The following is a 12,716-nucleotide window of genomic DNA, read 5'->3' as shown; positions in this document are numbered from 1 at the left end:
TTCCTCAACAGTGCACATTTTAAGACGTAAAAAAAACATACTAAAAAACAACATTACATATAAAAATATTGCTAGCTCAGGTGTTGAATAGTCTATATATATATATATACAGTATTTCAATTATAAACACACATCCATTTGGATCATGCTGCTGTTTACATGAAATAGTCCTCCAGGTTTGTGTTAGAAGACCAGAAGTGCAAAAGAGAGAAAGAAGAGAATAAGCGAGAGAGGAAGTTAGCGAGGAGCAGGATGTGCAAGAATCAATGCTGAGCGGCTATATTTACCATAGTCCAATTAGACAGGAGGAGACTGGAGCACACTAATGACCTGACATTTACACACCCTGAACCCCTGATTTGTTGTGATTGTGTGTGTGTGTGTGTGTGTGTGTGTGTGTGTGTGTGTGTGTGCCTGTGCGTGTGTGTGTGTGTGTGTGCGTGTGTGCGTGCGTGTGTGCGCGTGCGTGCGTGCGTGCGTGCGTGCGTGCGTGCGTGCGTGCGTGCGTGCGTGCGTGCGTGCGTGCGTGCGTGTGGAACAGAAGCAGGCATACAATCATTTAAGAGAAACGGTTTTGCATCTGGATATCACATACAGTATGTCCCCTTTGTTTCTATATTCATCTAGGAAAGATTACATTTGAAATCTTAAACTGGAGTTAAAGACAGTTAAATCAACATAAAGATAACAGTCTCACTAGGCATAACTTAAGTCAAAGTTATTAAAAATAATATATGCACTAGCACTTGTTGATCCAGAACCTCAGTAATTCAGGGTTGTTATCCAACATAATTAAATTAGATAACCTAGTTTGTAAATGTAGTCAGAATTGTTCTGTTAAAAAGGGCGGGTCAAATATTCAGCATTATAAGAGCACTGAGACTGCCAAGGCACACNAATTTCCCTTTAGAGCAATACCGCTTCAGTTGCGCCACTTATGTGACAGAACATCTCTTTCTCCACATTAAGTGTTAGACATTAGAATTGACTATTCTTGTCTGTCACATAAGTGGCGCAACTGAAGCGGTATTGCTCTAAAGGGAAATTATTTTGACCGAAGAGATTTAGATTTGCCGGCTAACGGGAACTCTGACGTCGCCATTTTATGTGCTTCGCGGATGCGCTCGGCTCCTCTCGATTGCTGCTCGGGTCTGCTCGGTCAGCTTCCGGATGAGGAAGCATTCGTTCGACCAACTTACAGTAGATAACATTACAAACATTTTTAACAGGGGCCATAATAGTGTAAATAGTGTTTGTTTTGGCAGTTATAACTGAATGTAATGTTTTCTACTTGTTTACATCTGGGAAGGCATTTGCCTTCATCAGATGGAAAGTGTCTTGACCAACAACTTAAGTATTTCCTATAGCTATGCAGGGCATGCAATCGAGCAAACACAAACAAGAACAAACAAACAAGTGAAATGAAGAATAAAATTTAAATTGTACAATATAACATTGTGGTGGTTCATCTTATAATTCAGTCTATAGAATGCACCAGACAGCATCTAAGACCTGCACAAATCTAAATGTTCAAGGGGGAGGCCCCCCAAACCCTTCGTGCCATTTCGTCCGCGCAAATTTTTCAGGGCAATTTCTATTGGGCTCAGAGCCATCTGTAAATTAGCTTAGATGGCCCACAGGGCTTAAAAACTGTAAATGATTGTGTCCGCCCACATTCTTTTTTTACTTATAGTGAAAACCACCCTCGAATGATGGGATGGTAGACTAAAAGCTTTAGGAATCCAAAGTACAACATATAATAAGTACCCTGTATCAAGATTAATACAAAACAAGTGACATTTGACCTTTATAGAGAAGTTTAGCAAAAAAAACTCCACCTCTGGGCTCATTTGGGTGGAAATGGGCGTTTTTGCCGTTTCTCTGGAACCCATTGGTCGATTTTGATGATTGAAATCTCTTTTTAACCGTTAGAGCCAATAGAATCGAAGGGGGATTTCCACATACACACCAACGTTACCATTTTGAAGTGGGGGCTACGCGCATGCAGTTTCCCCAAATCGAAACCTGTCTCACGCTCTGACATCTGAAAACTTAAAAGTAGGTTTATTGCTTATGGATTATCAGAAATATTTTCAAAGTGACACAGACACATTGGATTAACTTATGGATTAACCTTCAGCAGCGTTTTTATAGTTTTAATGCCATTGAATACAACTTTTGATCAGACAACAACACAGGTAAGAGATATTGCCGTGTTCGCTACCTAGCGCCACGTGTTGTGATGTCTTCTTTTGTTTATAAAGTTGGGAGTTCTTATCATGGAGTGATGATCTAGATACCTATCGATTCTGTGTCTCGATGGGTTGGATGTGCAGTTATGATAAGTAATATAAGTAATAAGGCTGTTATACCGTGTTTTCTGTGCAAACAGCGTCAGCATTTTTTCGCTCGAGGCTAATTCAGAGGCTCAGCGTTAGCTTTGTGTTTTTTTTTGCAAAAAAAAAAAAGATCAGTAAGCTGAGTTTCTTCCCGTTACATGGATACGGGCTATATGCAAGAATCCTGAATTTTTAAGACCCCATCGCCACTTTGAGCTTTAACCGGTTACATTGGCGACACACTTTACCTCACATTGACTATATACAGTATTGATTGTCCTTCCTCCTTATCTTCCAACTATTTGGACGCAGACTTGTCCAACGGGATGCCATAAATAAACTACACAGAATCACACTACACACCTACGCAATGATTACATTCAGGCAGACTTTGAAATACAACCTCTTTGGACAATTTATATACTTATTGAAAACAAGCTACAAAATGTAATACCTTGGAAAATGCAGATTAATACTTTTTAATAGCCTTAATTTTCGCTAAATTGATTTATCAACTTTCAATACTTTTTAAGACCCCGCGGACACCCTGGGATATGAAACATTCATAGTTTATTAAATATTAAGAAGCCCTCAGACGCTGTTTCCTGCAGATGATGCGTTTTTCTGCCCGGGGCGGGGGGATGGGGTTCAACAGGTTAAGCAGTATCAAATTGATAAACAAAAATATGATTGACTTACAAATTGCATACAAACCAATGATCAACCTACATCCGAAAAGGGGTGGGAAGAAGTTTAAACTTATTTAATGCCACCCCTTCTCCCAAAAACTCAATTATTAACATTTAAAATATCCAGAGTGAAATACACTTACAGCCGACGTCTCGTGGTACTCCAACCCCTGGCTTTCGGCCCATTCCTGGGCCACGGACGCCTGGACCTCTCTTCTAGTGGACAGATCGGTTTTGTTGCCCACTAAGACACCTGAGACACACACACACACACACACACACACACACACACACACACACACACACACACACACACACACACACACACACACACACACACACACACACACACACACACACACACACACACACACACACACACACACACACACACACACACACACACACACACACACTAACATATATGAAACACCACAAATGACTCCTACCTAGAGAGAGCGAGGCTGGAAAGTTGACAACCCAAACACTAATGAAAAACAAATCCTCACCAAATCCCATCCGAAAGGAATTTCAGCCAACTATTCATGATTCATTTCAGACTGCAAATCTCCTTTTGGCATGTCACCCTCCAATTGTTTCCAGCCATACCTGTGCATGTGTTGTTTCCCCTCAAATGAACTCTAAAATTCAGCTGTAATGCCAAAACACGAGCAGGGAGAGCTACCAGTGTGATAGAAACTCAATAAAGAATGAAAACAGTAAAAGACGATTTTTTTTTTAAACCACAGAAAGGAATTGATTAGCTTCTGGGTTCAGCTGTTGGATTTATTTGTACAGTTATTTGATTGAATTCTGATTTGGCTCATACGCAGAACTAGATTGTTGCTTTAATACAATTTTATTCCAGCCCTGCAGTCACTGGGGTCAAGGGTTGAAACCAGGAATGTGACATTCATACTAAGCAGCAAGTAAAAGCCTTAAGGCCGAGCAGGCGCAGCTATTGGATGAATGCATCACAATAACAGACTCGCTGTGTTCCTGCAGCACTATAACAATCACACAATCAGGAGAGACAAAGTGAAAAAATACTGAAGTGGTGTTGTTGTAGTTCAAACACAATGGTAAATTCAGAAAATACAACTTACAACAGCGGTTGTTTATCTTAACTGAAGGGGGTCTTTATTTGAACCAGAAGGACCAACAGCACACAGTGAAGTAGCCCTTTCTAGTTTCTATCCTTACCAAATATTGGTTTCTTACCAATTCATTCAAATTTCTGCAAATGTACTATCAGTAAAACTTCCAGTGTACATGCTTAACATTTAATACCTCTGAAACGCTCACAAGGACAGCTTAACAACAATCAGAAAAAAGGCCAAAAAGGATATTACTGTATTAGTAGAATGACAAAAATAACCAGCAAAATATTTGATAATCAATTAATTACCTAGGGCATGTTTAAGACAAAGGATATCACACATTTCCCATTCCAGCTTCTCAGTTTGTATTATGTAAAATATATTATGAGGGCAATATTGTGGCGCTGATCTATATAAGATATATAAATTCTTGTGAGAACATCACACCCGTATACAAGATGGCGCCTCGGATGTAAACAACAAGGCAATGTCCCATTACATATTTTTGGGGACTTTTCATGAAGCAAAAAAAAACTTTTAGGAAATTCATCAGGCATGTTTTGTTATTATCTGAAATTGTAAAGAGCAAATTATAAATTAAAAAACTAAACTGAACATTAATAGATCATTTAAATAATTGTCATTCCCATCTCTAATGTAATTAGTTTCGTAGAAGGACACAAATACTTCCAACATGTAGACTATCAACTGTCAAGTCTCTGCCATGGAAAATATACTGGGAATACAACATTTCACACTGGATTTCCTTTTTTCTTCCTGATGCATATTTCAGAAATATTAATGAATAAGATTCATTTATGTACTCCATTAAGGAGTAAATGGTGAGAATCCTCTCATTATCCCATCGCCTCCCCCTCAATCTCTGTCCGCCTTCACTGTTCAAAAGCCTCATCCCTTTGAAAACTGAGTTTCTGTCTGTTTTTGAAGAGAGGAAAAAACACATACCACCACAGATTTTTGTTTTTGAAGAAGTTTGTTTCATACCCATCGAGCCATTGTACAAGTTTGCCTTTTCCCCATCATACTAGTTGGACTGATGGTGCAACTTCACGTCTCTTCTGCAAGAAACCCTTTCAATTATACACCTGACACTTGTGTACTGTATGATGACATACCAGGATACTGCACTACTAATGGAGGTACATGTACAGTAGGTTACAGACCTATGTTACAGATCCATAAAATGAAAATCTACTCTCTTACTTGTACGTGCATCCCTTTTATTCACAGTCACTAAAAGGATATACAAAAAAGAGAACATGGCATTTAGCTGCATTCACCTCATCACTGTAAGCACAGTGACAGACTACCAATGCATTTGCAAATGTGATGATAGCGAGTTATCAGAGAGACATCTGTCTATGAATAATGCATAAAGAGACGGATGATATGTACATGTCTTTTTTTGGTCATGATTATACCTAACAAGAAGGTACTGTGTTATCTAATGCCTTGTAATACAATTACTCGTACTGAAATTAGATAAGGGCTTTTATAAAGTGCAGATGTTTATCACTCCGAGAGAGGTGACAACTTAGAAAATAAATCACATTCTTATCCCACACACGCTTTAAGCAAGTAAGAACACATTAGCCTTCTGTGTACTGCCTCTACCCTTATCTGGGTTTATTAATGCTGCGTCTCACAGCATGTAGAGAGTTATAAACAGTTGTAATATACCACAGAGTAACCAAACATTGGACTTTATGAAAAACACACTGATACAAAATCCTCCTTAAGCTATAGCAGTAAATAAAAAACTGTTTTGTTTACAACCTACTGTAACCTCACCCACATAATTTTTTAATTAGCATTTTTGATAGAATATTAGCCTTGACAGTAAATAGCTTTATATTTTCAAACACATGCCAAGCACTTAAGTTCCCTGTCAAATTACAGCCGTATCATTGGGTGTTGATTTGTCAGGATGCATTAACACTTCGGTGATGTGTTAGTTAGTACGCCATCGAGTACAGATCACTTTAGTAAATGACCCGCTTATTGTGCAAATTAAAGAGTCTAAAGAACTGACACATTATATTAATTTAAAGAGGCCCTATCATGCTATTGTTAGGTTCATATGTGTATGTAGTGCCTATACTCAGACATGTTTACAAGCTTTAATGTTCAAAAAGCTCTTGTTTTTCTCATACTGTTTTTGCTGCAGCACCTCTTTGCACCCTCTGTCTAAAACCAGAGCCCAGTCTGCTCTGATTGGTTAGCTAGCTGGCTCTGTTGTGATTGGTCAACCACGAAGAGATGTCCTGCACATTAGCCTATCATGTACAATGTGTTGGAGAGCTAGCCAATAGAAGCACAATAAACAATAAATCTTAAATATCAGACACACTTTCGGGTCTACTTTTTAATTTATTTCAAACATGCTCAGATAGAAGTTGGAGTTAATTTGAACAATCTAATTTGTTAACAACATGTTTACCATGTTCAGATTTTGTGAACTGCAGGGGCTGGAATCTAAACCTTGCTTCTTTTTTTAGACGGTCTGCCAATTGATCGTGAATTGATGCCAAATGAGAGTGTAACAGTCAATCAGAGAGCTTTTCTGTGACATCAATCAAGCTGTCAAGCCCTGAGGGGTTTGGCGTTCGCCCCGTGGTTTAGGAAATAGCGAGAGTAGTTGTTAAGTGCTCATTTTCCATGGTCATGAAAAGGTCGGCCATTTCAGCTTTCATTTTTACCATGGTAACTAGGAATGTACTCGCCCTGGCTGTAGAAGTGTGTAGAGGCATGTATGTATTCTGGATGGTGGTACAATTCACAGAAGTAGTAATTGCATAGAATTAAAGCTATAAATAGTGCTTATATTCAGAGAGAGGGTGACTTAACAACATACAGGAGCTGTGACAAAATCAATTAACCATTAGTAGGGTAGTGTTTATAGATTAAACATGTTAGCATTGGTAATGGTCGATGGTTAGCATCAAAACGTTTCTTTCTCATTCTCGGTCTGACATTAAAGTTAATGTTGGCATCATGTTTTACCTAATCTATCTGTGTTTGTCTACTGATGGTGTCAAAACTCTTCGTTATAACCATGTCCAGAATAATTATTGGATCTCAAATAATGTCTTCATCTGTTGGCCACGCCAGGATTTCTCTATTACCGAAAATGAAGACATGCATCAGTCGCAGGTGGCCGGGAGGAATCAAAGTGCTTCAGGAAAATTCACCAGCTTCTTCCTGCTGCTGCATAAACAGGACAGATTGCAAAAACAAATTTCATCCACTTGAGTTACACTACAAAACATCATTCACATAGCTAATCTCCTTTATCTCTGTTCACCCTGGAATTATTTATGCATGAATCCTTAAACTACATCTACAAAAAGTGTGAATCCTGTATTTAATTGAACAGAAAATCTGAAAGCTGTGCAACGACACAAGGGCAGCTTTGAAAGGCTTTGCTATTGTTTCTAAAGCTTCTTACACACCGAGACGATTATCGGCGTCAATAGATGTCGGGCCGTCGATGAGCATCGTGTCGCCCTACTCAGATTGGTGTGTACTGCACCGTCGTGTCTTTTCGGCCGTGCCGACACCTTCCGCCGACGATTCGACATTTTAAGGCCCTGACACACCAAACTGACACCAAAGAACACGTCCCGACGGAACACGACTGTTGTGTCGCCTCACGTCTCCTGCTTCTTGGCCAACAGTCGCACTGGAACACACCGCAAAGACTTTAGCCGACGGCCAAGTAGCACGTACGAACTGCGCATGCGTGAGTGGCAATAACTCTCCTTGCCAGCAGGCGGCGGTAGTGTGTATTCGTCATTCAAAAGAGGCAACAACCGGAAGACAGAGAAGAAGAACAGACTCCGTGATATAAACAAACAACAAATAGCGTGTGCGCTCCATTTTCACTCTCGTCTATCGAAAAAATGTCTCGTGCGGTACTGGAGCTATCAGCCACTGGAGTGTTGCTTGCGGAAGACATTCTTCGTGACTTCTTAAAGCGTTTGTTTACGTCCCTCACCTCCGTTTCGCTTCTCATGCACTGATTCACTAGCTGAACCGCCAATCAGAGTGATTTATTTGGCCCGACTGCCCGACCCGACGCCAAATAAGGCCAAATAAGGCGTCTCACGGCCGACGGTGCGGGACACACCAAATTGAGTTTGGGCGACAGGGCACGCTTCGTCGTCCGACTAACACCGACGCCGATAATCGGCCTGGTGTGTCCGGGCCTTAAAGGATAAAGCTTGATGGTCACCAATAAGTAAAGATGTATCCTCTGGGGACTACAAATATACTTTACAAAATACCATGGCAATCCATCCAATTGCTGTTGAGATATAATCTTGGCAAAGTGATTGGCGAATCAGCTCCACAGGCCATCCTTCACACCGATGACTTGCCTAGAATGTAAGTCTAATCGACATTTTCATCCATTCCGTTGCTCCCCAATCAGCCAATAGGATACTTATGAGGGACACCATGCTCATGAATATTGCGTTTAATCGTGTCCCGGAGCATGAGGCAAAAGCTTATATGTGACCTTTTTCAGGACCCCTATGACCTGTAATGTCTCTATAACAATTAGGTAGTGGAGGTGCATAGAATTGGTAGAGAATGTTAGGTAGGAAGGAAGATGCTGGAGCGATTTGACCTGGTACTACCACTTGTGAATATTCTCTGTGTAGTTTTTTTTTATTGTGAAAGATAAAATAATTAAAACAGTTTGAAAGACTTATCAATTATAAAGAGAAAAGAAAGAAAGAATAGAATGACTGAAAAGAAAGTTAAGAGATAAATTGCATAAAGGATATATTCAAGCAAAAAAAAAGAAGATAGTATGTATTAAAATTATAATACTTATTAATTTTAAGATAGGATAAGAAAGCGCGGTGCATCTGGGTCTTCGTTTGAAGTCCTGTGAGAGTTCTTGGTAAACTGCGAGGAGCTCGTGTAGTTTACTGTCTAACAGAGCGATTTGTGTTAGGGAAGTACGAGTGGTCTGGCATTCGAGAGTACGCCTGCTCCGTGACCAGCAGGTAGAGCTCTCCCTTGTTCCATTGCGCTGGAGGGGTTGGAAGTGGTGGTCGTGTTGTGAGGTCAGCCATGGGGCGTTGGGAAGTGTGAAGGCGCAGAAAACACAGTGGTTTCGCCTTCTGGAGCTGTCATCTTTCGTCTTCTTGTGCCGTTCCGTTGCCTCCTCTTGTTGTTGGTTGACGAGAGATCCAGCCAGAAGCCATGTGTATTTGGCTTCACACTTCCCAAAGCGCCATTGCCTTGCGCGCGCCTAGCCATCTAAGACAATGCTACAATGCTGGCCCTTAGCTGAGACCATAGTCTACTCCTTGTGACCATACTAGGACCCCTGCTGTACGGTCTTCCCAGGCACCATCAGAACAATACTCTGCAAGGCGCAGAATTATCACTCGTCTTCCCTATACCTATTTTCTCTATTTGTCGCTCTGCTTGTGAGTACTCCGAGCCTTTTGCTGATGTTACTATACAAGGTTTATCGCCATAGGACATTTACTCATACCATGACTCAACGATTGAATAGGAGACGATTGCACGTGTTCTCACAGATCCACGAGCAATTCCTTGGAACAGGTCAAATCGCTCCGGTCTCTCCGTGAAGGCTTTCGTACCACTAGAATCAGCCTCGTATTTAGTTAACCTCGCGGGACAGTCAGTTCCCTGGATTTTCGTCCTCGCAATATAAGAGACTTATACGTGGGTCATAGCTGTAATATTAGGAACAGGAGTGTCCGTGAAGATGAAGGGGGTTCACTCATATAAGTTCCTCATCTCTGGGACAACGATTATAACGCAGAACTATTTGAGCATGGTGTCCGCTCATAAGTTGGTCCTATTGGCCTATTTGGGGCAGCAGAGGAGGGATGGATATTGTGAAAAAACTGATGTTAAGAGGTTTAATGGAATTCTGTAGCATGATTTTTAGCTATCTTGGTTCAAGGTTGGCGTGAGGATGGCCGTGGGACTGTGATTGGCTGATTCGGTCTCTTCAATCACGATTTGCCCAATGGATCAATGGTATTTCATCTTTGCTATGCCTCAACGGCAGTGGAGTGATTCCGATTGCCATTGGGAGTTTATATGAACCCCTGTAGAACGATTTTTGTGTTGTTGTTATGCTCTCCTCATGTAGTGTTTTCTAATATCATCTCTTTACTCTGTATTTTTGTTGGTTGAGTGGTGACATCAAGCTTGTGATCACTTTTACAGGCCACACGAGACAGCGACGTTCAGATGCGCGCTGGAATTATCTGTGTCGTCGTGCGGGGAATGAGGATGGGGACGGGACATGGAGGGTGATTAAGAATTTCCATATTTTCTAGCCGTTTGTGCGTGGTACAGATGCCAAGCGTGGCCTGTTTCTCTGTGTTTAACAATTCTGCTGTTGAGGGCCAAAGCGGTCAGAATATCGGCCTCCTAACGTTGTGGTTTAGCATGTTGTCCCGGCGGCGACACCGTGGTGGAGGTCGTTATGGATGTGGTAATTGAGGCGAGGGGCTGTAAGAGCTGTAGCGGCGCTTTTTTTGTGCCGGTTCTTATGGCGGTCGGGCCTCGGGCGGATGTTAGGGGCTAAATCCAATAGTGGAATTTTCATCTGTCTGACGTTGTCATGGTATAGTTCACGCTATATAATTATCGATAATTTGGAATCCAAGGGGAATGGGTTGGCATTTGTATGAGAAGCGAACGAGGCTATGGAGTGTATGATGCTGTGTATGATTGTGAAAAGGCAAGGTATTACCACAAACGCTTAGAGAAGGCAGAGCGACTAAGAAAACACCTTTTCCCCGTCAAAACGTCTTCCGCAAGCAACAACACATCCAGATGTCGGGGAATGTGAGGTAGCAATACAGTAAGTGGATGGCAAGTTTAGTGAATATGGAAAGCGCACGAGGGAAATAGTAGTTTTCGATGGTATCGATTTGATGACGTTATGAGTGATATATTGTAACGCGAATTTCTAAATCGAAAGTTAGGCAGCTGGTTATATTATGGTACCGGTTGGAGGGTTTTTTTAAGCGATTGCGCGATACTCAGAAGCTTTGTGTGTCTGTTGCTGTATATGTGTGGATTCACGGGGGTTTTTTTTATTTAGCATCATGTTTTCCTTCTTCTCTGTCTATCCGGATTTGTTGCATTCCTTGCCGTATTTGTTGAAATTTCATTGTTCACGTAATTTTCTATACACACTACCGTCGGCTTTACTTATTTTCTGGGTTCTACGGTAAGGAGAGTATTGAATTTACCCCGGGTTGCTCGCACGTTTTCACAGGCATGTGGATTTTGCTTGCTCCAAGCTTCGGTACTGTGTTATTTGAGCGGTAGCGATATGTTAAAGACAGTCGTTGGCTAAGGTCTTTTGGCAGGCGTGTAGTGTGCCAGTGGCGATCACTGCCCTTGGCCAAGAAGGCTAGAGATGTGAGGCGGTTTCGGCTGGACTGTTTTGCTTATTACTGGATATAATGATCATGGACTGGGTGGGAATGATTGTTTGTTGGGAGCCATGTCTCTTCTCTTTCTGCCTAGCTGCGTTTTGTATTGTTGTTCGTAGAGAATGGGTCCACAACTCAAATGCCATCGCCGCTTTTTTTATTGTTAATCCGGAGATTTACCAATAAGGAAGGAGACGCCCGAAAACTTGGGGCTTCCTTCCTGATTTTTTTAATTGTCTCCTCCTGCAATTGTGTCAAGTGGCCTTTAGCCCGCATCATAGCTGGGTCAAAAGTTTTGACTTGTACCTAGAAAATAACTTTCACATCTACGACCCGCAGAGAGATTCATGGTTGTCCAGTCCGTACATGACTTTGGCTTCCTCCTGGATTTTTGTATCTAGCACTATGCAGCAGCAGAGGTTCCGATTTGCTTCAAGATAACTGCTGTTCCTGAACTCAGTACAGTCCGTTGACTGCTGAGCCCGGTCTTCACATGGCTTCACCTCCGGCGGTGGAACGCGGTCGTTATCTTAGTCTACGACCCCGCGGCCCGGCGCTGGGTTAGGTGCGCGTCAAGCCCAAAACGGTTTCCAATCTGCCATGGGGGTTTTTAAGTGCCCAGTAGCTGACGGTCACTGGGTATCAAAGGCGGCTTGCTGATTATGCCACTAATCAATAACAAGCTAAGAGCCGAATACACAGGGGCTTGTCGAAAGCTTCTGTTTATTTGCGTTAACAGGAAACTTGTGACCGTAACTTACGTTCACCACCCACGCACAAAACTGTCATGGCTTATCCAGTTTGTAGAGAGTTGAATGAAAAGTGGAAAGGACAATCTGGTCCGTAAGACCACCGTTGATCCCAGCTGTGTTCTGTGGAATGTGAACCGCAAAAAGTGAAGAAAGAAAGCAATAATGAAAGGTGGGCCTTGGGCTATTTAAGTACACTCGAAAGGGCAGAAAGAACTTATAGAGAAGAATCACGCATAGACTCAACCACCATATGGTAAAATTGGGAGCTCCAGTGTGGGCTGATTCTCAAGAAATTATTCATAAATGTTTTCATTGTAAGGAATACAATATCGTCAGGTTGGGACTGGTTGCTGACTTCAAGGAGTTGTAGTTT

Source organism: Notothenia coriiceps, unplaced genomic scaffold (assembly GCF_000735185.1).
Source record: "Notothenia coriiceps isolate Sejong01 unplaced genomic scaffold, NC01 NC01_scaffold00036518, whole genome shotgun sequence".
NCBI lineage: Eukaryota > Metazoa > Chordata > Actinopteri > Perciformes > Nototheniidae > Notothenia > Notothenia coriiceps.
Note: the sequence above shows the minus strand (reverse complement) of the source record.